Source organism: Eptesicus fuscus, chromosome 2 (assembly GCF_027574615.1).
Source record: "Eptesicus fuscus isolate TK198812 chromosome 2, DD_ASM_mEF_20220401, whole genome shotgun sequence".
Taxonomy (NCBI): Eukaryota; Metazoa; Chordata; class Mammalia; order Chiroptera; family Vespertilionidae; genus Eptesicus; species Eptesicus fuscus.
This window is the reverse complement of record NC_072474.1, coordinates 66,671,077-66,697,632: the sequence shown is the minus strand read 5'-3', so window position 1 is coordinate 66,697,632 and position 26,556 is coordinate 66,671,077.

The following is a 26,556-nucleotide window of genomic DNA, read 5'->3' as shown; positions in this document are numbered from 1 at the left end:
GACAGAACATGAAATAATTTGCTGAGTTCAGAATGAACCTATTAATAGCTTGTAAGAAAATTCATTGTCAAGTGGTTATAAGAGCTTCATTAAGTAATAAAGAAGTTGGGAACTTCCAAATGAGATTGAATTTTCAAAGCAGGTAATATGACTTCTGATGGACTAAAAATAACAACCTCCAGAGAGCTTTAGCACAGAGATTTTACCACCAGTGGTAACAAAGAGTCAACCTCTTTTCTTTCCCTTTGCACTATGTTCTGGGATTGGTCATTTTTAGTATTTTTGACAGAAAGCTACAATATAGACAGCAATGTTGAAGAATTCCATGGGGGAATCTGGAAATGTTTGCCTTTTTATTTAATAACTAGAGGCCTGGTGCATGGATTCGTGCACTAGTAGGGTCCCTCGGTGTAGCCGCAGGGATCAGTTTTGGCAGTCCAACACCGCCTGCCGCTCCTGCCTGCTGCTCCTGCTCATCCCTGCCCCCCTGCGCCTGCTGCCACCATGGCTCAGTAGGCTCGCTACCACTCCGCTGTAGTCTCTGGGCTGCAGCAACCAGCCATGAGCTCTGTGTCTGGCACCTGTTGGTCAGCTGAGTGGTACTCCCACTGTGGGAGAGCATTTACCACCAGGGGGCAGCTCCTGAGTTGAGCGTCTGCCACCTGGTGGCCAGTGTGCATCATAGAGACTGGTTGGCCATTTGGTCATTCAGTTGTGGGGTCACTTGGGCTTTTATATATATAGATAAAGCACTTAGATTAGCTTTCAGAGTGTATCAAAGAAAATACAGCCATTTTTCAGAAAAAATAAAAGTTTTAAAAGAGCCATCATCCTATCTAATAAAAGAGTAATATGCAAATTGACCATCACTCCAACACACAAAATGGCCACCCCCATGTGGTTAAAGATGGCTGGCCCAATGTGGACACAAGATGGCTGCCACAAGATGGCCTGCAAGGGAGGGCAGTTGTGGGCAATCAGACCAGCAGGGGAGGGCAGTTGGGAGGGACAAGGCCTGCAAGGGAGGACAGTTGGGGGGGATTCAGGCCTGCAGGGAAGGGCAGTTGGGGAGGACCAGGCCTGCAGGGGAGGGCAATTGGGGGGGACCAGGCCAGCAGGGGAGGTCAGTTAGGGGTGACCAGGCTGGCAAGGGAGGGCAGTGAGGGGTGATCAGGCAGGCCGGGAAGGGCAGTTAGGCCAGCATGGGAGCAATTAGGTGTTGATCAGGCTGGGAGGGGAGTGACTAGGGGGTGATCAGGCTGGCAGGTAGAAGCGGTTAGGGGCAATCAGGCAGGCAGTCAGGCGAGCGGTTGGGAGCCAGCAGTCCTGGATTGTGAGAGGGCAGTCGGATATCCCTCAAGGGGTCCCATATTGGAGAGGGTGCAGGCTGGGCTGAGGGACACACCGCCCCTCCTCCCCCTGCCCGCCCCGTGCACAAATTTCATGCGCCGGGCCTCTAGTATTTTAAGAAAGAGATAATAGAAGTTATCTAAAATTAGAGAATTAAAATACGGTATGTAAAAGCTTAAAACTGGTCAAGTTTGTTCAAGGTGATAAAATGAATGATTGGATTTGCTTTAGGATTTGTTCAGTAGAAATTTTTCTGAGTTTCTTTAAAATGGAGCTGTTACATTAATTGGCACTCAATCTAATAAATATTTTCAACTAATGAACAGAATTTAGGAATCAATTCTCTTTTGAAGTTTTCATAATATTTATGAATAAATAAAATTTTATTGCCAGGCTTATAAATAAATAGTTATTAAACAATGAGATCAATATATTAAAATAAAAAGCATTTTAAAATAAGCTCTCTATTTTCTTAATACCTATACTGTATTTACAACTTATCATATTTATTTTTATATATTCACATCTGTATTTATTTTTATAAATCTATCTCTTAATCTATATCTATATTATCTATCTCTCTACATAGTATTCTCAATACCCAAGGAGGATGTCATGTTCCAGAACATTTAATATCATAAAAAGGTGCTCAGTAAATGTTAAATAAGTAAATAAGTACATAATGAAGAGATTGAGCTTAAACAGACCTAAATACAGTTTCATGTTAAAAAACGAACTATGTAAAAATGCATAATAAATGAAACCTGAGATGACAGTTTCAATTTTCTTAAAAAATAAATACTTGTGCAGTAACAATTTTCTAAAGAACATTAAAAAGCTGTGCTTTACCCAACATTATTTGCTAATGTGAGTGTATCAAAATCTTGAGAGAAAACTGCATGAATGAAATTGTCAACTCTGTATGGATAAGCTTGTTTTTTAATACTCACCTGAGGGCATGTTTTCATTGATTCCAGAGACAGAGAGAGAGAGAGAACGAGAGAAGCTTCTGTCAGCTGCCTCCCCTATGTGCCCTGACAGGATGGAATCCACAACTCAAGTATATGCCCAACTGGAAATCAAACCTGTGACCTTTCAGTGCAAAGATGATGCTCCAACCATACATATTTTCTACCTAGATTATTTGTATTTCACTGTCCTCTATAGTACTCAATTGTATTTTGAAGACTTTCTTAAAAAAACCAAAGTTTGTTGAGGCCCTACTATAGGGTATGCTCCCTGCCCTAAAGTATTTTACAATCTGTTTGGGCAAGAATTGTCTTTATTGACCCCTTAGAGAGGTCAGCTGAGTACTTCTGTTGTCCAGGATACTTTGGGGAAGGAAAGCACATAATCCCCAATCTTCAACAGCTTAGGTGCTGTTCTCACTCTTTCAAACAATTTTATAAATTTCATTTGTTAATTTGTTTCAGAATTCTGATAATATAATCAGGGTAAGTCCCAGAACATTTAAAAGAACAAGACTTACAACTAATTAGCAGAAAATAAAATTTTAAAACTGAAAGGAGGTCTCCTCGCTGGGCTAGAAGTCATTCTACTGTTTTATCTTGTTTCTCATTAGGGATAATATTTTTTTTGGGTAGGACACAAAGTCTGAAAAAATTACTTTGATACTATCCCTAGACCCAACTGTATAAAAATCCTCTGTATGGAAAGCTTCAGAGCATGCTTTCAGAAGAGAGCTTCTGGAAAAAGCTGTGTCTATACTCTCAGTAACCAATTGGTCTGAATGATTATACACAATTATTTTTTAGTGTAGATAATTAAGTTTGTCCCATTTTTGTTGTAGGTTGATAATAGAGATCTGAAAGTATTAATCATTGAAATTATGTAATGAAATACAATAATTGATTTAACTAAGATAATTCATAATTTTTTAGAATTGTTCAGTGAACCCAAGGTCAGAGTTTTACGGAATTTCCCAGTAGGCACAACAAGCATATGCTTAAGGCATCAACAAAGCAGACATAAAAAATTATTTTTAACAATTTAACATTTCAAAAAGAAAAGAAAAATTATAACTTCGTGGGGAGAAACAAAGCTGTGGAGATTTTTCACACTCATTTTATCATGATGTATTGGTGTTTTAATTTATGGTTCTGTGGTCTGTGGTGCGCCATGGTCTCTTCCATCCTTACGCTTTTCTAAAGATCCTAGTAGAGCCCATCCTAATAGAGCTGTGGCAAACAGTGTGGATCCATTAGGCTCATGGAAGGCATCAAGCACAAAGAGGAGGCCAAGAAGGCTCAGACGTGCAAAACAGAAGTGAGACACAGAAGCAGGGAGAGATCATGGGAACATGGGCATTGTCCAGAATGTTACGTGTGAAAGGACACTGACAAGACCAATCTTTCTTAGTCCTAACCTTGGGAAGCCTACTTAATGCCCTTCAGTCAGATTCTTCATCACTAAAATGAGAAAAAAATCCAAAGGGTCATATTAAAAATTAAATAAAATTACATATATATTTTTTGGCACTTAAAAAATGCTTAATGTTGCTTGTCTATTAAGTTATCATTACTAAGACCTTCCATATTTTATCTCCACACCCTTCCATGCCCAGAAGACAAAGTCTTTTGATGCTTGAAAGATTATTAATGTTTAAAATAAAACCCCTTCTGAGTTGGAGCAAAATGTCACAAATAAATTACCTTCTCTCAGCAATAATTTTAATTAGAATTATACTACCATATCATTTTTTTGTTAACATGTAAATGCTTACTAGTGTTTATTTCCTGTCACCATTTTCACATATGCAGCTCTTGTTTATCCATAAAAGTGGGGACGTAAATCACTATTAAAGAATATGAAATCCAAATATAATTCCTAGATTTTACGTCAGCTAATAGTTTTAATCCCATTCTCCCTATTATATTTGATATAATTGATGCATTTTGGAGGATATCGCTATTATCAAGGCAGTTATTGTTTCTGCCCTTATCAACTTTATGTTGAAGCTAAATAATAAACCATACATCAAACTTTACCTCAGTTACAAACAAACATCACTTGCAGTTTTCTGAAAGGTAGTATTATACTTTGGGTTTCAACTTTCTAATTATTTTTGCAATTCATATTTCCAAAATGCAGAAAAGTTAACAATTTCAAAGATTCCCCTCTTTTTTTTTTTTCTTTCCTCCAGAAATTGTTTCTGGCAGTTCCAAGTTCAGAATGCTTTTGTGCATTCCAAGCAGTCTTGCCCAGATTCTGCCACCTGTTCCGTCATTCTGGGTATATTTAGGGTATAGTTCTTTTCCATATGGGCAGTGTAATCCATTAAGTAGCAATCCAGCACAGTTACTTTTTTTTTTTTTAACGTTAAACCTCGAGAGTTAATCGTCCATCTGTGTGTAATCATCGATTCCATTAAGCCTTATGGCCTTGTCAGATTATCAAACATTTTAAACAGTAGTTCTTTCTTCACAGGAAACACATTTGATAATTAAGGGCATGATGGAATCTAAGTTTTGGAGTCTGACTCTAAGGACCCACAGTGGCTTATGTTTAACCTGAGTCAAACTTCACTTTCACGAGGTCACTCAGCTTTGACTATGACAGCAAGAGACTTAGTGACACATACCGATGTAGTGCAGTCAGATTTCTGAACAAGCAGGATAAAATGTTCAGATGGCAAAAATGAATCAAGTGTTTCACGGGTTTTGTTTTTATCTGCAAGGCTTATCTTCAAATTTCTGTTCACAAGACTGAATCCCAATGGGTATTGATGAGAACTGCCCTCAGTCATAGGCTGCGCTTTCTCTGGCTTGTTTTTATGGTCTGTTGCTTTTTATTTTATCAGAGACTAGATTTCTCAAAGTCTAGACTCCCACTGGGGAACTTTCTAGGAGGAGATAGTGTGGGCAGATTTCTTACCAAATTGAAGTTTGATTTTTTCATGAAGTGAAAAATACGAATTGTCCACAAAATATTGCTTGCTTTCAATCTTTTGGTCCTCATTCTGTAATCAAGTATGGATGAGAATGCGTCAAAGGAACAGAGGTGAAGGACATTAAAATCAAGAATTCTGCACTCTGGGTCACAGAGTACAATGATGATGTATGACTGGGATCTCAAGAGAGTTATTTTCTCATTCCCTTGACATGAAACCCTCCTAATATATTTATTAAAGAAATTGAATACTGTACATATAATCAGCATATCACAAACCTTTCATTAAAATAATACAATTAAAGCACTGTGCCTAGGCCACTGGAGACACAATTTGTTGTACAGTTGACCAACTATAAGTTGTTGTTTTTTTAAATCAAGAAATAGGGAATTCTGTTATCTTCTGCAATCTAAATCCTAGGAACTATGTAGTTCTGTGTTCTCTTTCACTTATTTTATTTCTATGAGAAAATTGAAATGTTTCTGGGTTTGGTCAATCAAAATCCAAGTAACCTCATTTATATTAAAGTGTATATTGTATTTCTTAAAACAACACAAAGACTCTCTCATGGTGTCCGGGCCTGGGCAAAGCAGACTTTGCATGGTCTGCTGGCTGGAGAACTAGACACACAGAGGGAGAATCTTGGCCTTTGTGGAACAGCAGGTCTGGACAGCCTAGCCCACTGCACAGCCAACTTAGAAGCCCTTCCGGTGCAAATCTGGTCCAGAAGGCTGCACATATTTTTGCCTGGATAGACCCCTTTGTGTTCAACAGGAGCCTGGGCAGCGATGATGAGGTCTTCCATATTGCTCACACGAAGCTACAGTATGGGACAGGAAATCTGGCTCTTTAACCCTCTGGCTGCTGCACATGACTGTTTGGCTAGCAAAGCAGAAAAATGTCGACAGCCTAAGGTTGAAATGATTAGTAACAGGTTTTTGAGTGATTTTCCCAGAATGTGCTAGTATAAATAGAGGACTGTGAAAGTGTGGTTTGGGGGATTTTTTTCTTCCTTTTGGTATTGTGATTTGTTTGTTTCCACTTCTTTTCATGACACATTCCCTTTTATGACGACTGTACACACCCATTCCAAACACCCAAATGCGGGCTGAAAGGAACGGTCACCTCCAAGTGCTTCCTAGTCAATCAGGTGTCTCCATCCTGAGTAGACAAACTCTTTAATCTCCTGTAGTCTACCCACTATTATGAGTTATTTTAGCTTATCCTACCCTAGATTTTGTTTACAGGCTAGAAGACTCAGAAGAGACTATGAGAACATTATTATTTAGTGCAAGATTTGATGATTTTTTAAAAAAAAATGAGTAATAGGCTAATTACTAAAAACATCATGCCTTATGTAAGAAGTAATGTTTTGCTTTCCTTTTTAAATTTTCTTTACCATATTTGTTATTATTGCCTTTCAAAAGATGAAGCTGACAAGTAAATTCATGTTCTAAGTGGCTCAATAGACATTCCTTGCTGATTGTAATAATAGGGTTAAAAGAAATGACATCTAATCAGTAGAGCTGTCACCAACTAATGCAAAGCTTTGAGCTAGTTTATTGAAATAGATCAAATTATTTCAACTCCAGCTAACACAGATATCTTAAAATAGATCATGACAACCTTCTGTTAGAAACACTGTTCTGTTCAATAATAAAGCAAGTTTTTCAAATAGAATGTATTGTTTTAAAAATATGTGGATGAACCACTCAATAGCTGCTACTTGTGTTATGTTATGGACAAAAGATGTAAAGTATGCCTTGCCATGCCTTAGTATGCACATTTGGTGAATAACAAGCTATTCTCTTTTTTAGTATAAAAGAAAAATGAAGTATCAAAATATCAGAAAACTTTAGAACTTGTATAAATGATTGAAAGAGACCAACAGGTCTCTAATTAATATTTATCAACTGTTCTTATCAACATAAAAATGTTGGTTCAATCTGTACAAGTGCAACCACAATAAAAACTACCATATTTAAACAATAAAGGGCAAGATAAAATGGTACTTTTTCTCAGCATTCGTACAGGTAAAGAAACCCTCCTTCTAGCCTGTATTCCCATGTAGTCCATGTTCCCACTTCCCTTTACAAATAATATTCTTGAAAGGTAAATCCAGTTCACCAACTTGACTTTCTCACACTTATTCAGTCTGTCTTGTGCCCACCACTCTACTGAAATAAAGTCATCTAAGATATTCAGATAGCTAAATCAGAGAGACATGTTGATTTATCTCATATAACTTAATGTGACCTCACCTCTCTCCTTTCCATTATCCATTATTCCTGGCACTCCCTTTATCTCCTTGGTTCCTGTCATCTCCACCCCACCTCCCCAGGCCTCTTAATTGCTTTTTCCTCAAGTTTCTTTATGGGATTCTGCTGAAACCTACCCATTGTCTACACCAGTGATGGCGAACCTATGACACGCATGTCAGCACTGACACACATAGCCATTTCTGATGACACGTGGCCGCATGCCGAGGATGAAACACTTGCTGCTCCTGAGGATGAAACATTGTGACTAGAGTCTTGGAGTTAGTTTTTTCCTCAAAGTGACACACTACCCAAGTTATGCTCAGTTTTTTGGCCAAGTTTGACACGCCAAGCTCAAAAGGTTGCCCATCACTGGTCTACACTATCATGAAAGTGCAGCAGGGAACACAGACCTTGGGCTTTAGCAAGGGCTAAAAGCTATGCAATGATTGTTCTGTCGAGACAATGGTGGCTCAAGACAATCCCTAACCTGATAATCTTTTACACTTTACCAAACTTTACCTTTGATATGCTTGTTTGCTTTGCTAAAGGGAAAATGTGTATTCTAGTAAATAAAAGATAATGGGTCAGGGCATTCAGGGAACCTCTCCGCTAGAGAGTAAGGTCTCCATCTGGCTCCCCAACTACCTTCTAAATTTATATTTCTTGTCTAGTATATCCATTTGTGTGTCAGCCCCTTCTCCAGACCTTGAACCCTAGCCATGCCAGTTGTGGCTTCACAGGATTCTTTCCCTCTACCTACCTCTTAATTTCATGTTCCTCTTGATTATACTACCTTGCTCTTTTTCTCTTCTCACTTATTAGCTCTGATTTGCCCTATGGTGCTCTCCCACAATGTGAATTATGAATCATTGGTGAAAACCTTGAATTAATTAGGATGCTTTTATATAGAAATATAACATAAACCAGCTTAAGGCATAAAATTCAATGACTAAAACATTCAGGGGAAGTTAACTAAATGCTTGGGTGGTTCAATAGTATCAGCAGACCTCTATCTTTCTTAATTTGTTAGCTTTCCCCCCCACTCTGTATTGGCTTCATGTACAGACTTGACCTACATGGAGGCAAAGATTGCCATCGATTACTCTAGGCTTAATTGTTCTTATAGCTAATGATCCTGCCTTAAAGAGCTCCTCTCTTCCAGCATCCTTACCAGTATATCATTTTGTTTTCTGATTGGCTTGGCTTAGGTAATGGATTCTCAACCCTGAGAGGAGAGTCCAGGTCTTTGATTGATATCAAAGACATCAAAATCAGTAATATTGGAAAGATATATGTTTACAAAATAAAGTAAAGAGCAGATTTAAAACAAACACACAAACACCTCTATTACAACTCCCAAATCTATAACTTCCTTCTATATTCCCACTGTAAGATCCAGACTAATATTTTATCTTCACAAATAGAGCTATTTCAAAAGCACATGCCCAAAGCTTAAATCAGTATTCCTCTACTCCCACCCCAAATGTGTGTCTCTTTCTGTGTTTTCAGTAATGCCACCATTACCTAAAAAATCATCCAAAGCAGAAACAGAAAATCTTAAACTTCTGCTTATCAACTCTTTCTTATAAATACTCATGAAATATATTTATATTTGTTTTCTCTTTTCTAAACTTATTCTTACTACATTATTTCAGAACTATATTATCTCTAAACTAAAGAATTTCTTAACTGGACTTACCTTCTTCTACTCTAGTTTCCATATTGGTACCTCTTTATGTTCCTAATACACAAATATTGTCATTTTTACTTATTTGTTTTAAGCCAACTCATCCACAGGATGGCTTGTTCTCCAAACTTGTTCTCTCTCACTCAACAAAGCCAAAACTTAAGCCAAACTAATCTAGAGTTTTCCAAATGTGTCATTCCATTCTTGCTTGAGTATCTTTGAAGACAGAGTTTCTTTGTCCTAGAATAACCTTCCTCTCCCATTTTTAAAACGTATCTCACAAGATATATTTTAAGTACTTTCAACTATGAATCATGTGTGTAATTCCATTATTATGCTTATTGAAATGTATTTGTTTACATGTGGTCTCTCAAGACTGAACTCATGAGGAAGGAAAATGTTTTATTAAAGTTATTGGACTTTTTAGGGGTTTGTTGAATTCTATCCTAGGCTAATCACAGTGTCTGGAATTGTGTGTAAAAAAAAAAAGTGTATTGAATGAATGCATGTAGGAAAGAATGAATAAGTGAATGACATAGTACATTTTGATAATCTGAAAAGTAAAAACAATGACTTCTACCCAAAAGGTAATGAGGAATTTCATTTTTAGATAATATTTAAAGGAAAAACCTTAATTTCTGATAGTAATAATGTTAATAATATTCATAGCTTGGAATATTTGTAAATGTTTCAAGCACTTTAACATCAAAAGCATCATTTGTCTTTGCATGGGAGGTCAAAACAGATATCATTGTAATTGGTACTTATCTGTGCTTATCTCATGGAGAAACTGAGGAGCAAAGTGATTATGTGTCCTTCCCAAGTTCATGCAGAGTGTTTTTGGTAGCACTAGATCAAAGAAATTTCTGCTTCCCCAGTCATTTAAAAGCATAAATGATAACTATTTTCCAGGATCAATGGAGAAGGCCAGAGCATCCTATTTTAATCAATTATAAAAGTTCTCCTTCTCCAATCAAAGAAAGGTATTAGTGAAATGAATGAGAGTAATTAAATCTAATTTAGTCATGCAAATGAGTTTAATTAAAAGAAATCTACCCTTTAATAACTTCAGGGGGAAATGCAGTTCCTTATGGAGTTTGAAATTTAGTTAAACTCACAAGACACAATAGCTGAACTGATGAGACCACACTGTTGTAATCTGCTTGTGTAAATATTGACACATGTAGCATTTAGTTTGTCTCACAGTGATAATACTTGCTGTAGGCTTCTGGTGAAATCTGGCACTTATAACTATTAAAATATGCTTGTTAAAAATGCTCTTATCCATCATGTTAATTCTATGAATGGGACCTCGAATGCATTGACCTCCAGCAAAAAAATCTTTTTCCCAAAACTAGAGTTTAGGAAAATGAATATAAATTCAAGACTTACGGACCCTCCACTATGCAGAAAGCATTGAGCCAGGTATAAAATAGGGTGGCATGTGGCAAAGAAACAGAAGGTACCTGTCCTGAGGATGCTTACACTCCAGTGTCTGTAGTGTTTTCTTTCTGTGATGATTACAGACAAAATTGCTCAGAATGGAAGTACAAACCTAGATGACACAAGGGAGGATTATACAGAATCCCATGGGAGAACAGAAATGGATCACTTATTTGGAATGACTGGGTGGAAGCAGGAAACTTTTCACCAATAAAGAGGAATCTGAGCTGGTCTTAGAGATAGATGAGATTTCAATTGCAGAAAATAATGTCAATATACACAGAACATTATAGGCAGAACATTATAGAAAAAGATCAAAAAAAAAAAAAAAAAGGTGCATGCTTTGTTGACAGCTTTATTGTGTGGTGGGTTGGAATCATAGGTGATATGAAAAAACTTTTAGAAAAGCAGGCTGCACAGCTGGCAGACAGGGGCTTTCCAATGCCATCTTTGGTGTCAGGATGTTTATCTGAAGACAACACAGAGGTGGCAAAGGTCCTTGAACAAAGGAGTGGCATATCTACAATTGTCACTTAGAATGAGACCTCTCTGATCAAGGGCAAAAATAATTTATAATGGAGAAAGAATAGGGACTAAGAGACTTTGTAGAAGTTTGTTGAATAATCTGGATGAGAAATTAGGAGGCTCCAGTTGAAGGCAATGGCAATGAGAGTACAAAAGAAGGAACAGAGTAACAAAGCTTTAAGAACTTTGAATTTTAACTTGGGTGTCAGGGTGAACAGTAATGCTCTCACTAAATTAAGGAGCATGGAAGATGGGGAAGAGAAACTAGTAGATGATCAGTGAAGCTCACCACTGGAACACTGAAAATGCAGCTCCCAGCCTCTCTGAATGCCTGACTATAGTCTACTTTATTCTATTTTCCTTGCTTCTATCATGCTATATCGTTTGCTTCTTTCTTAGGTGTATTGTTTTCTTCTTAAATATGAGCTTCACAGAGACAGGGATTTTTTGCTCTATTGTTCATTGGTGAATCTTGAAATTTGACCACAATAGTATATATATATATCTTAAATAACTAGCACATAGGAGATACTTGAAAAGTATTCTTTTCATGAACTGTGAGAAATTATAGTTTTGAAGTCAAGTTGTAAAGGTCTAAATTTAAAAACATGGCTTACAAGACCCAGGACATCTATCGCTGTTTACTGATAGTTGCCAGGGGGGAGGGAAGAAAGGGGATTGGGTGAAAAAGGTGAACGGATTAAGAAGTATAAATTGGTAGTTTCAAAATAGTCATGGGGATATAAAGTACAGCATAGGGAATGTAGTCAATAATATTGTAATAACTATGTATGGGGCCAGGTTGGTACTGGAAATATCAGGGGGAACACTTTGTAAAGTATATGATTGTCTAACCATTATGCTGTATACAGAATAATACTGAATTTAAACTGTAATTGAAAAATAAAATTTAAATTAAAAAATTTCTAGCTATGGACAGTTATATCCATGTTACCTTTGCTTACCATAGATACAAATAATTAAGAACTGACTCTATTTAACAGTACACATAGTTAAATAACAGCATGTCTTAAAGTTACTTACATTATCAATGATACAAAGGTATACAATCCTCTCTTGGCAGATGTAATGAAACAAATAACTGTAAAATAAAAGATATACTTTAAAAATAACAACAACACCTCAACAAACTAAGAGAAAACAGGATTATCTATAGCCCCATTAAGGTGGCCTGGAAAAGTATATATTTCTATAAGGTTAGATGTGGTGATGTGTGGTGAGGTGTTGCAAGAGGTTAGCTTTTTAGTCAAGGACTATGGTGGTTAAAGTCAGAACCAGTATAACCACTACTGTTCTCCTTCATAAACCTACAGCAATCATGATAGATGCCTCCTTTGACATTCCAGAAGTAGTAAGCTGATCTCCTAGCTTCCCACTACACTTGGCCATAAAAAAAAAAATCACCTATGCTTCTAAATTTCAGAAAATTGGGGTGGGGTACAATGAGAAGAAAATAGATTAAGAATACAAATTTTTTTCTTATTGTGGATTTATTTGAAATTTATAACATGCAATATAACTATTATGAAATAATTAATGGATGGCATTATTGGTTTCTTTTCTTGAATGAAATAATTTTATAGTTTACCTTTTCTTTCTTGATAAACCTATTAATTTAGATTAAACCTGGACTTATCTTGCTTTCTAGCTTATAAATACTTAAAGTTGGCAAATTACTTATTCTCTATGATAGTTGAGCTGGTAATACTAAAATTTTGGAGATTTTAATATATTTTTCTTCTGTGGTTTGAGAAGTAATTTCACCCATTCTAAGAAGGGAATTTTATCCACTGGTAATATAAAAATAACTAAAAACTTGAAACTTCCTTGTAGATGAACAATCACTAATGTCATTCTAGATTTTAATTTTCAATTGACTTGCTGTTATCGCTTTTGCATTTCTGCAATGTCTCTGTGGCAAAGATTGCTAATAATCACCAATATCCATTTCCCTTTTTGTTTTCTTTCTGCCCCCTACATTTTCTGTCCCCTTAAAGTTAGATAAAGGATATGTAATATATTTCTGCACATTGAACAGAGTATAAATGGTAAATATTGCTTCTAGATTTGTCCCATAAAAATCTCCAGCAGGTAATCTGTAGTTTTCTCCCTCTTCCAAAGTGATTCTGAGGACTTGTTGAATTTGGAGACATTGAGATAGGAGAATATTGTGTCTCTGAATAACCACTGTCACTCCTCTTCCCTCTCCTCACCTCACCAGTATCATTAGACGGTTAAATAAGTAAGCACTGAAATTTTATCATAGTTAACTACTGACATTTCAGACTATTTGTTACTGCAGCCCAGCCTAGCCTAACTAATAAAACCTGGCACCGTGCTGAGCATGAAAGAATTAACAGTTACTAAATTGAATTACATATTTTTTTTTTTAACCACGAATATCCTTTGAGTCTGCGAATCTCGGATTATACCCAGTTTGTTTCCATATCTTAGTAGTGAATTGGTGAAGCTTAGGTGCTCTGATATGTTTAGGTGTGTTTTTAGGCATCTTCCACATGGAAGGAGACACTCATCAAGTTTAAGGGAACAGTCTTGTGATTCACAGCTTGTCTTTTGAGAAGCGTAGAGGAAATTGTATCATTTATCATAAGTAATTCCAAAATGGCTCACACTATCAATCTCTCTGACAATCCCCTCAACAATTCAAATCCAATCTGTGGCTGGAAACTGTCCAGGTGATAAGCACTGAGATGCTGTGGGCCAGACCTGCTATAACACCTGCTCTAAAGTCAGATATACCATCTGCAGTGAATGTAACCCAACTTATGCAGAGGAATCCATCAGTGTAGCAATATTACAATATGCAAGTAAGAAGGAAATTGGTGGTGTCTCAGTGGGTTCACCTCTTTATTTGAACCAAGCAATTATACATTTATAAATTATACATTTACAATTGTACATTTATACAATTAAGCAAGCAATTAAGAAAACAATTATTCTCTTTCTTCATAATGCATAGGAAAGCTGGACCAACTTTTAGCAAATTAACATGTCCACATTTTTGGTAGATAAGTTTAGAGATGTAAAATGAATGCCTTATGGATTTGCTGTCCCAGCTGGACACAAGCCTAGAGAATTTAAACTATTTTCCTTTAATATCCACCATTATATAAACAAATAGGAGTAGGTTTTTCATTTTAAATGATTTAGGAACCTTGTTTGTGCTATTTTTGTCTTTGAAAAAAAACTGCCTCTCTATTGCTTCTGGCTCTAATGTGTATTCGGAAAGTACCAATTTTCTCCTTATATGACTGTATCTTTCTCATCAGAGTGTTTGGTTAAGGAATCACTGCTCACCTCAGTCTGTGCCAAACATAGTGCTCTAAATCTTTAGCCACAGTGATTGGTCCAGATTTGGCCACATGACCAAGCTAAGCCAATCGAAGTCCTTTTCCAGAATTTCCAAATCTGAACCAATAGGAATTTCTTTTTTTCTGGTCATGAAGCTGTAAGAATTTATGTTCATGAACTGTCAGCTGTACTTGTTTTGGTCAACTTGAGAAATAGAAGTCAGAAAATAGAGATACTCCTGAAAAGGGAAATGGAGAGTCCTGTCAATATTTGAATTCCTGATTCTTATTTTATTTGAGATAAGCTTCCCTCCTACCTTCCCTATAGTTTGGTTATATGAGTTATATTTGGTCATATGAGCCAATAAATTCAATTGTTGCTTAAGTTTAAGATGCATTTAGTCTCTGAAAGCAAGAGTCTTATTAATATGACCATTGAGGGGTTTTTTAATTAACTTGGTTATGGTATAATTTACATACAATGAAATGTATATACTTGTACAAGTATACATTTCAATGAGTTTAATCAGTTTATATACAAATGTAACCTTCATTACAATTAGAATATGGAAAAAAATGTTGTGACATAGTCAATGGTGAAATAATTTTCTAATATCTTCCCTCAAAGAACACTGATTTTGACAATCATGTAGGAGAGAGTAGTTGTGGAGGTCTAGGAGTCCAACAGAGATATTACAACATATCATTGGAGCAATAACTGTCTGAGATTTAATGCACTAAAGATGGTAAGAGGGAATAGGTTCTCTATACCTCCATCACTCCTCCTCCAAGTTGGCCCAGCTCAACGTCACAAGAGACCTTCTCAACCCATCAGTGAAAGTAAGAGCATGTGAGTAAGTGCTTGGTTCCCCCAGTTATACAGGACTCTGCCAAAAAGGTTCATTTCTCTCTCACCCCATCCAGATTATTGAGTTCTAAATTGCATGACTGGTAGGCAGTGAAGTGATGGGAGAACAGCAGCTAGGGCTCTGAATGGAACATCAAGGACTAGTGGATACTGCTAACTGCTTTACAGGCCCCATCAGAAAGCCTGCTGAGAAGCTTCTGGGGATACATCACCTGACGATCCCCCCACTGGGACACAGGGACCCCCAATAATCCATGTGCCTCATCCACAAATACCACCACTTCATTGCTGGCTTCCTGTGCTTGTTCCTGAATATAGTGAGAACAAGCTTTTGCAAACAGCTAGAGAGCATGCATACATAGAAAGCCAACCCAATTCGGTGGGATTTTGCAAGAGCACACAAATCTAGACATTTACCACCACCTTAGGAAAAGCAAACAAAATGCTGTTAGCAATTTGCTTGGCTTAGCAGGCCTAAAATATTAGGAAACCCCCCTCAAGAGAGAACAAAAAATGTGGAGTAGATGTATTCATAGAAAAGATTTGAGAAAGTCTCAGAATCCCTAACAAGGCTGGGAAGGTATTTTTCTCCCAAAGCTAGTCAATAGAGACTGGAAGAGATGTCTGCTTTTTCAGATGTGAAGACAGTGATACAAGCCTTCAAGGAACATGAAAAATCAAGTAAACATGATATCATTTAAGGAACACAATACTTTTCCAATAACCAACCACAAAGAAATGAAGATTCATGATTTCCCAATTAATTATAAATAGTTGTTTTATGGAAGTTCAATGAGTGATAAAAAAAATACAAAAAGAAAATTAAACAAAATCAGAAAACAACATATGAAGAAAATGAGAATTTTAGCAGAGAAATAGATATTAAAAAAAGAAGAAGAACCAAACTGAAGCTAAAGAATACAATGAGTAAAATTTAAAAAAAATTTTGCAACAGAGAACATCTCATTGAATGGAAAAAAAGAAAGAAAACTAGAAAGAAAAAAAAATAAGTAAAGAAAGTATATGTGAATTATTGGACATCATTAAGAGAATAATCAATGCATTATTAGTCACAGAAGAAGAGAGGGAGAAAAAGGCAGAAAGCTTACTTAGGGGAATAATGGTTGAGAACTTTCCAAATCTAGAGAGAAATTTGGATATACATATTTATGAAATTCATAGATTTCCCCATAATTTCAACCCAAAATGATCTTCTTCAAGCCACATTATAATAAAGCTGTCTAAAATCAAAGACAAAGGGAGAATTTTAAAAGCAGCAAGAGAAAGAAATCACATACAAGGAAACCCCCACAAGGCTATGAGAGGATTTCTCAGCAGAAACCTTGGGGGCCAGGAGAGTGAGATGATATAAACAAAGTGCTAGGAAAATATCTACCAACCAAGAACACTTTACCCAGCAAAGTTGTCCTTAGGAAATGAGAAATAAAGACTTTCCCAACCAAACAAAAGCTGAGGTTGTTCAGCACCAGACCTGCCTTACAAGAAATGCTAAAATGGGTTCTTCAAGGAGAAATGAAAAAGTGCTTTACCCACTTACCTATCTCTATTATAAAAACCCCTGGGCCATGATGTCATCACACCATTATGACCAGATTGGTCACCAGGAGGCTGCTTGCACTGCAAGGAGCACACGGGTGGGCAGGGCTGCGTGCACAATGAGGCAAATGCAGATGGGCGGGGACTTGACTCTGGGTCCCGTGTCCTGCCCGGTGTGGCAGGAGTCAGTCTGGGTCCCGCTGGCATGGCGGGTCTGGGTCTAACGTGATATTATGCGCTGGGCCTCTAGTTGATGGATATTTGGATTGTTTTCATTTTTGGCTACTTTGAATAAAGCTGCTATAAACCTTAGTTTACAAATCCTTGTGGAGACTTGTGTTTTCATTTCTCCTGGGTAAATACCTAGAAATGGGATTACTGGGTCATATGATATGTGTATGGCTAACTTTATAAGAAACTGCTAAACTGTTTCTAGAGCAACTGTACCATTTTACATTCCCTGCAGTAATGTATGAAAGCTTGACTTCTCCTCATCCTTATAAACACTTGATATAGTCAGGCTTAAATTTTAGCCATTCTAAGGTATATAGTGTAATTTATTGTGTTTTTAATTTTTATTTCCTGATGACCAATGATGTTGAGCCTATTTTAATGTGCTTATTAGATGCTTATATGTCTTCTTCAAATGTGTTTGTTCAAATGTTTTGCCCATTTTTAAATTATTTGTCTTGTTATTGAGTTTTGAGCATTTTAAAAAATATCTTTTGGATATAAGCCCAGAAGACTATATATACAGTGTATTCATGATTCTAACTATATGATGTTCTAAAAAAGACAAAACTATGGAGACAAATAATCAGCAAAAAGTAAAATGAAAAAAGGTCAAATCAGTGGTTGCTAGGGTATATATATCTCCTTCATATGGAAATATATATATATATATATATATATATATATATATATATATACTGAGTGGCCAGATTATTATGATCTCTGAGCGCGTAATAATCTGACCACTCAGTGTGTGTGTGTGTAGATTTTTTTAATGGATTCTCCCTCTCTGGAATCTTTCTTTTTATGTGTCTTGTTTTTTTCTATATATACTAGAGGCCCGGTGCATGAAATTCGTGCACGGCGGGGGGTTGTGCCTCAGCCCAGCCTGTACCCTCTCCAATCTGGGACCCCTCAAGGGATGTCCGACTGCCCGTTTAGGCACGATCCCTGGGATCGGGCCTAAACGGGCAGTCGGACATCCCTCTCACAATCCAGGACTGCTGGCTCCCAACTGCTTGCCTGCCTGCCTTCCTGATTGCCCCTAACCGCTTCTGCCTGCCAGCCTGATCACCCCCTAACCACTCTGCTGCCAGCCTATTTGCCCCCAACTTCCCTCCTTTGCCGGCCTGGTTACCCCTAACTGCCCTCTCCTGCAGGGTTGATCACCTCCAACTGCCCTCCCTTGCAGGCCGGGTGCCTCCCAACTGTCCTCTCCTGGTGGCCATCTTGTGTCCACATGGGGGCAGGATCTTTGACCACATGGGGGCAGCTATATTGTGTGTTGCAGTGATGATCAATCTGCATAGTACTCTTTTATTAGATAGGATAGAGGCCTGATACAGGGGTGGGGGCCAGCTGGTTTGCCCTGAAGGGTGTCCCTGATCAGGGTGGTGTTCCCTTGGGGTGTGGGGCAGCCTGAGCGAGGGGCCTGTGGTGGTTTGCAGGCAGGCCACGCCCCCTGGCAATGCAAGCGGAGGCCCTGGTATCTGGAATTTATTTTCCTTCTACAATTGAAACTTTGTAGCCTGGAGCAGAGCCAAGCCTGGGGTTCCCTCTGAGGCCTGCAGCCATTTGTGTTGGGGTTATAATTGAAACTTTGTTGCCTTAAGCGGGTGGGCCCAGCCAGGGTGTGCGGAAAGCTTTGCTTCCCCTGTTGCCAGTGGCAACCCTGGCCTGCTCTCTCAAGCTTCATTCTGCCGCCATTTGTTTGAATTTGTTTACCTTCTATAATTGAAACTTTGTAGCTTGAGTGGAGGCTTAGGCCTGCAACGGCTGGCAGAAAGCTTGGCTTCCTCTGTTACCTAGGAAACCTTGCTCTCTGTAGCTGTAGCCATCTTGGTTTGGGTTAATTTGCATACTCGCTCTGATTGGATGGTGGGCGTGGCTTGTGGCTGTGTCGGAGGTATGGTCAATTTGCATATTTGTCTATTATTAGATAGGATTAGAGGCCTGGTGCATGAATTCATGCATGGGTGGGGTCCGGCCAGCCTGGCCAGGGGGAGGGGACATGGGCAGTTGGCTGGCCTGCCTGCTGGTCGAACTCCTGGTCAAGGGGACAATTTGCATGTTAGCCTTTTATTATATAGGATATACACTGAGTGTCTAGATTATTATGCGTTCAGAGATCATAATAATCTGGCCACTCAGTGTATAGACTTTCCACATTGGTATCTCTCATTTAAAAATATGCATTTAAATTTCCTCTATATTTTTGCATGGCCTGATAACCCATTTCTTTAGTGCTGAGAAATATTCCATTGTCTAGATGTATCATAGTTTATCCATTCACCTACTGAGAGACATCTTGGTTGCTTTCACATTTTGGTAATTATGAATAAAACTGCAATAAACATTCATGGGCAGGTTTTTGTCTGTATATAAATTTTCATCTTTTTTGGGTAAATACCAAGGAATGTAATTGCTGGATCATATGGTAAGAGTATGTTTAGTTTTATACATTGTTTTCTTATTGCTGAGTTTTAAGAGGGTTGTGTTTTTGTGTCTGTGCATTTTGGATAAAATACCATAGATTTTTGTGTGTTAAACTAATGTCTCTGACCTTACTAAACTCATTTATTAGTCCTAGCAGTTTTGTTTGTTTTTTAAAGTCCTTTGCAATTTTCCTTCTTTCTAATATGTATTCCCGTGTATCTTGATCTACTTCCTGATATCCCATAAGTCCCTAAACTTTCTTCACTTTTCTTTTTGCTCCTCTGATTAAATTATTTCCAGTGATCTGTTTTTGAGTTCATTGATCCTTTCTTCTGGTTGATCTAGCCAGTCCTCTGGGGAGACACAACAGATAATTTGGCATGCTGGATGCATAAACTACTTCTTTCCTCCCCAGGGAGAAGCTGGGCTTGGGGACTCTCCTCCTGATTATATGCTGCTGTGCTGGGAGTAGGGATTCTGGTGCAGAGGTGTCCTGAATCTCCCTGCCGACTTTGGTGTGTCTGTCTAGTTTTATGTTCCCTGGGGTGCAGAAGCTTTTATTAGTTTCTGAATTTGTCAGAGAGGATTTGTCCATGAATTGCTGCCGAATTGGTGTGTTTGTGGAGGGAAAAGCCAATATTAAATGATGATGGGGAATCAGAAAACTAAAATAAGCAAGTATAGTAAATGATATGAAAGGAGAACAAAGAACACTGTCCTGGAAGCCAAGTAAAAAAGGTGCTTCAAGGAGGAAGAGTGATCAACCATGTGGCACACACAGATACGTAGAGTAAAATAAGAACTATGAGCACAAGACTTGATTTATCAAGATGGAGGTTAGTAGAGACTTTGACCAAAACTTTTTGCTGGAGTAGTGGAAACAAAAGCCTAATCTTGGTGGGTTCCAGAGTGAAAAAGGAGAGCAAATGGGGACAGTGAGTACAGACAATTCTTTTGAAGTTTTTTGTTTGTTTGTTTTTTAAAGGGAAGCAGAGAAATGGTACTGTATTTGAAGAGAGATATGAGGTTAAGAAATTATCTTTTAATTTTTGTTTAAAAGAAGGGGGATGTTTATATGCTGATGATGGACTTGTAAGATGGAAAACTAGGGGATGATTGTTCTAGGAATGTCTATTAAAGGAGGGATTTGTCCTAAAGAAAGCCATGGTTAGTCTTCTAGCTGAAAGGAGACAAGGTAAAGTCTATAAAGTTTACATAGATTGGTTGGTAAATGTGACATATATTGGGAATATGCAGAATTTCAGTTTCACAATAACATAGGCTATATGATCCTCAATTGAGCTTGAGGTAGTCAAAGGAACTATTAGAGGTTTGAGGATATTAAAAAATGTATGACAAAACTGAAACTGTTATATGTTTATAAGATAGAAATATATATTATCATATGTTTTTACTAAATTAAATGATTTTATATCATTATTAATAGTTTGATGCCAGGAATGGGATGACTTACAAGGACATCAGTTGGCAACAAGTCAGGTTGATTTTTCAAAAACTTCTATTAGATTTATGAATAAAACACATGTAGTTTATTAACATACTTATCTAATAATAACAATAATAATAATAATAATAGCACCATTAACCTTTTGGAGTGGATATAGTTTGATAGTAGTATTAGTTAATGAATTAAAAAAGTAAAAATATTGAATTCTATGTTATCGTTAACTTTCATTAATAACCGAGATGAGTTCCCACAGGGAAAATGCAAAATAACATAAAAAAGGGGATAAAATAGTTGGTAATGTATTGCTAGGATTGTTGGCAGAATTTCAGTCCTTTATTTCATTTTATAAAAACATCATTTTTCATTTTTTAAATTTAAAAAGCATGAAATGCCTTGACCTTTGCAGAAGACATAGAGGAAAGAAACAAGACACAGTGAGGTTTAATTAATGTCTAAAGTTCCCTAACCAGAAAATGTCAGACTTGAGATTTTTATCCATGTCAACTGAATTAAGCTTGGTGGTCTTTTTTCTGCTTCTAAACAGGAAGCAGATATAGTAGGTGCTATGCTAAATTTAGGTCTAAATGTAGTTCCTTGGAGGGGTTTGGCTCAGGAGCTGGTAAAATTAAATAAAGCATGGGCAGTGCAGATGACTAATATTAAGATGAGTCAAAGGGCCAGATTTAATCCAAGGAATGAAAGTGATGTATGTTTGCAAGTGAATATTCCCAATCCTAGATTTTTTTTAATGGATTCTCCCTCTCTGGAATCTTTCTTTTTCTTTTTATTTATTTTTTTAAATTTCTTTATTGATTAAGGTGTCACATATTTGTCCTCATCCCCCCATTCCCATCCCACACCCCTCCCCATGGATGCCCCCACCCCCCTGTTGTCCTTAACCATTGGTTAGGCTTGTATGCATGCACACAAGTCCTTTGGTTGATCTCTCCCCCCTACCCCCACCCTCCCCTCCCCTCCCTCTGAGGCCCAACAGTCCAATCGATGCCTCCTTGTTTCTGGGTCTGTTCTTGTTCATCAGTCTATGTTGTTCATCATTTCCCCTAGATGAGTGAGATCATGTGTTACTAGAAATATACTTATAAGAACCGAATGTGAGACAAGCAATAATGGTTATGCTGACAGGCAAATGAATCAGTCTGTAGTGAGTTTCTTTCTGGACCAACAGTTCTTTTGAGACCCAATTTCAATGTCCATCAGTTCCTTATGTGTACATGTCGGCACTGACTTTTCAATTCTGGATGGTGGACAAATGGTGGTAATGCAGGTCTGACTCCCTCTGGTTTGGTCTCGGCCGGACCCAGGGGCATGGCCTCACCCAGACTCAGGGGCGCACGGCCTCACCCGGACCCGGGCTCCAGCATCACCCAGACCCAGGGGCGCGCGGCCTCACCCAGTCCCGGGGGCACACGGCCTCCCCCGGACCCAGGGGCGCGGCCTTGGAATCTTTCTTTTTATGTCAGCCTTAGTCTCTCTATAGCTGAAGAGATTGCTGTTGTTTTTCAATGTTTTCTCTCTCTTTATCAGTGGGAATTTTACATCTTTTGGCCTATGGTGGGTCTTTCCAGAGGTCCCAGAATATTTGACTGGGGCACAGAAGAGGAGGAGTTATTCAACTTTCTTTTAACAAGATGCTTTATCTCCCTTTTCCTAAGTCAGGAATACTAGTAATGTCACTTTTTCACTTCTTTTATTCTTCCTCAGAATTTGGACATGTTCCTCTTGCATAGAAATCCAAATAATTTACACTCACAGGCCCTGAAACTGAGATTTTCATCTTTTCCCATTTACAATGTGCTTAGACATTTACTACAGTATCCAGTTAACTAGCATATGATAGGAATGTATATAGAATAGCTAAAGATAGTTTATTTTGGTGCTTCCAATTTTGTTAAAGAGAATAATTTTAATAGTTCTGTTGCATGTATATGTAGATGTTATATATAATGTATAGACAATAGGTTTAGCTAAATAAGATTATCTAAGCATTAATGATAAGGTTTTTTTCTTCCTTCCTTTGATTGGCTTGCAAAGTTATGCAGTGTTACCTCCCATGCTTTAAATTTTGCAAACAACACTGTTCATCTGACAGAATTAGTGAAAGTCTTTCCAGATGTAGATTTGATTAATAGAAGCTTACTAACTGTGGCTAATTACTGATAATGATAGTATCACAAGGCAACTTCTTCACTTCCTCTCAAAGTCACCTTGGTCTTTTCTGGTTGCTAGAATGAAAAGAACCCCCATCCATACCCCTTCTTCAATCAAAATGAAAACAGTAATACTTAAACTTTTCTTTGGTTGGTAATTAACATAGGTTCTGTCAGCCTTTTAGCATGAGAGAAATGTCATTTAGACATGTGTGAGAACTTCAGCCCTCCAGATCCTGGTTTCACAATGTTGATAGATATGTCTTACAAAAACAGTATCTGAATATTCAGAGGGATGGCTAGTGACCTATCCCTTTCGATGTATTTTCTTTTTTAATATTTCCTTTTTAATTGTTTCTAACTCTCATAAAGAAAGGAACAGGGATATTGTGATATGAATAGAAGTCAAATGTGTCTTTCCCTTTCTAACTCACTTCCTACAGAGGTGAGGGCCTCTAGTATTACTGACGACTTTCCTTGATGGCTTCTCTTTTCTGAAGCTCATGTAGTAGGCCATATGCTGCTTCTCAATAAAGTGACATAAAAGAGAAATTCCCTAAAGATGTGAAAATGGACAATCAGCAATCAATAGAATAACTACTTGGATATCCTCTTATTAATATTCTAACAGAACAAACAGCAAAGCAATGTAGACTGAGACAAGAAGATTTAAAAAGAATGAGTTAATCTCCCATATCACCTCTTGTACAGACTTTTTGGATAATAGATTGATTCTCTAATGTGGCAGAAATTAATGTGTACATGTAAGAGTCCATTCACTGGTCAAATTTTATTTTGACCAAGTGGGCAAATGAGAAAGCATTAAACATTATGGTCAACCAATTCTTATTTGTTTTGGTCATTCTTCTCACACTAAGAAATGCTCTATGTTAAGAATGTAAGAAACTAACGCCAATCAGAAAGGATATATGCACCCCTATGTTCATAGCAGCGCAATTTACATTAACTAAGATTTGGAAACAGCCTAAGTGCCCATCAGCAGATTAGTGGATTAAAAAACTGTGGTACATCTACACAATGGACTACTACCCTGCTGTTAAAAGGAAGGAACTCCTACCATTTGCAACAGCATGGATGGATCTGGAGAACATTATGTTAAGCGAAATAAGTCAATCAGAGAAAGAAAAATATCACATGATCTCACTCATTTGTGGAATATAATGAACAACATAAACTGATGAACAAAAACAGATCCAGAGACAGAGAAGCATTGATCAGACTGTCAAACCTCAGAGGGAAGGTAGGGGAGGGTGGGAGTAAGGAGGAGAGATCAACCAAAGGACTTGTATGCATGCATATAAGCCTAACCAATGGACACAGACACCAGGGGGGTGAGGGTATGAGCAGGGAGGTGGGGGAGGGCAATGAGGGGATAAGGACACATATGTAACACCTTAATCAATAAAAAAAAGAATGTAAGAAACTAAGGCTCAGGGTTTCTCTGATAGACTAGTGTGAAAGAGGAAATAGCTGTCTGCAAAACAGCTAAAGGGATAATATGGTAGAAAGTCCTGGGAGAGTGGGCACTTTGCAAAAAATAGAGCTGATCTTAAAAATCCTATATAATAATCCTATATAATAAAGAGGTAATATGCAAATTGACCCTCACATCCTCACAAGATGGCCACCCCATGTCATCACAGGATGGCTGCCACAAGATGGCCACCCCCATGCCGTCACAAGATGGCTGCCCCATGTCATAACAAGATGGCCACCACAAGATGGCCACCTCACATCATCACAAGACGGCCACCACCATGGTGTCACAAGATGGCTGCCCCCACATTGTCACAAAATGGCCACCCCCACATCATCACAAGATGGCTGCCCCCACATTGTCACAAGATGGCCACCCCAAGATGGCCGCCCCACGTCATCACAAGATGGCTGCCCCCACGTCATCACAAGATGACCACCCCCATGTTGTCACAAGATGGCTGGCAGGGTAAGGCATTTGGGGGGACCATGTTCACAGGGGAGGGCAGTTGGGGGCGATCGGGCTGGCAGGGGAGGGCTGCCGGACGTTGGGTACCATTTAGTGGTGGTGGTCTTGATCCAGCATCTAGAAGGGTTCAGCAATCTGGAGAAGGGGCTGTGCATAAATTAAATAAGAGTTCAGAGATGAAACATAATTTTGAAAGGCATATTAGGGGGGCAGAGGAGCTTGGCTAAAGAAACTAAGTTCTTCTAGTCTCAGGACGCCTTGCTTTTTATTAACACAATTTGTCCTAAGGCGAAGTGGAGATATACACATCAAAGGGTAGGGTTTTGTCTACAGAATCCATTGTCAGAATGGGGAATTACCTTTGTCACATAATTTCAAAGATTGGGAACTCAATCATTTAATGCATCCTTTTCAGGTTTGGGGAAATGCCTTTAGCCATTCCCAACAGGCGATAACATATGTGACTCAGCCCTTGTTGAGTTCCCAAGTTCCATCAACCTTTCGATGAAACTCTTGCAATTATGATATGCTGGAATTGGCTTCCGGCAGAGGACAGTTGGAGGCAATCGGACCGGCAGTGGAGCAGTTAGGTCGTGATCAGGCTGGCAGGGGAGCGGTTAGGGGGTGATCAGGCTGGCAGGCAAAGTCGTTAGGGGCAATCAAGCAGGCAGGAAGGTGAGTGGTTAGGAGCCAGCAGTCCCGGATTGTGAGAGGAATGTCTAACTGCCAGTTTAGGCCCAATCCCGCAGGGTATTTCTTCATAGGTATTATGGACATAGGCAGTCCGACATCCCCCAAGGGGTCCCAGATTGGCGAAGGTGCAGGCTGGGCTAAGGGACACCCCCCTCCTCCAGTGCATGAATTTTGTACACCAGGCCTCTAGTAAATAAATAAAAACAGAAAAAAAAGAAACACCCTCATAGACTCCATATTCTTGGTTATCTTGTGGTGCTGTCTTTTCTTTTTTAAGGATATTTTTATTATGTTACTAAGAAGCAAAAGATGATCATTCCAATATTTGATATGAAATTATTTAATTAAGGCATAGTCTATGATTTCTGTTGCTATTCATGGAATTCATAAGATCTATTCAGTTTATTTTGTTAAAATGCTCTTGTATCTTGTAGGCTTGGGTGTGAGGTGGTATAGTGGAAGTTCTGAAAGGGCAGGGAGAAGGGATGTTTTTGGTCTATCAAGGTGATAAGCAGTAAGGGTAGGTCTAATGAACTGGACAAAGAGGGAACAAGATCAAAATGCTGCATACTTCATACTCCATTCTTGTGAAATCATGCTGATAGTAGTAAATGCTGATGCCGGTTTGCAGTTCTATAACATTGTTAATTGAGCTTTCAAC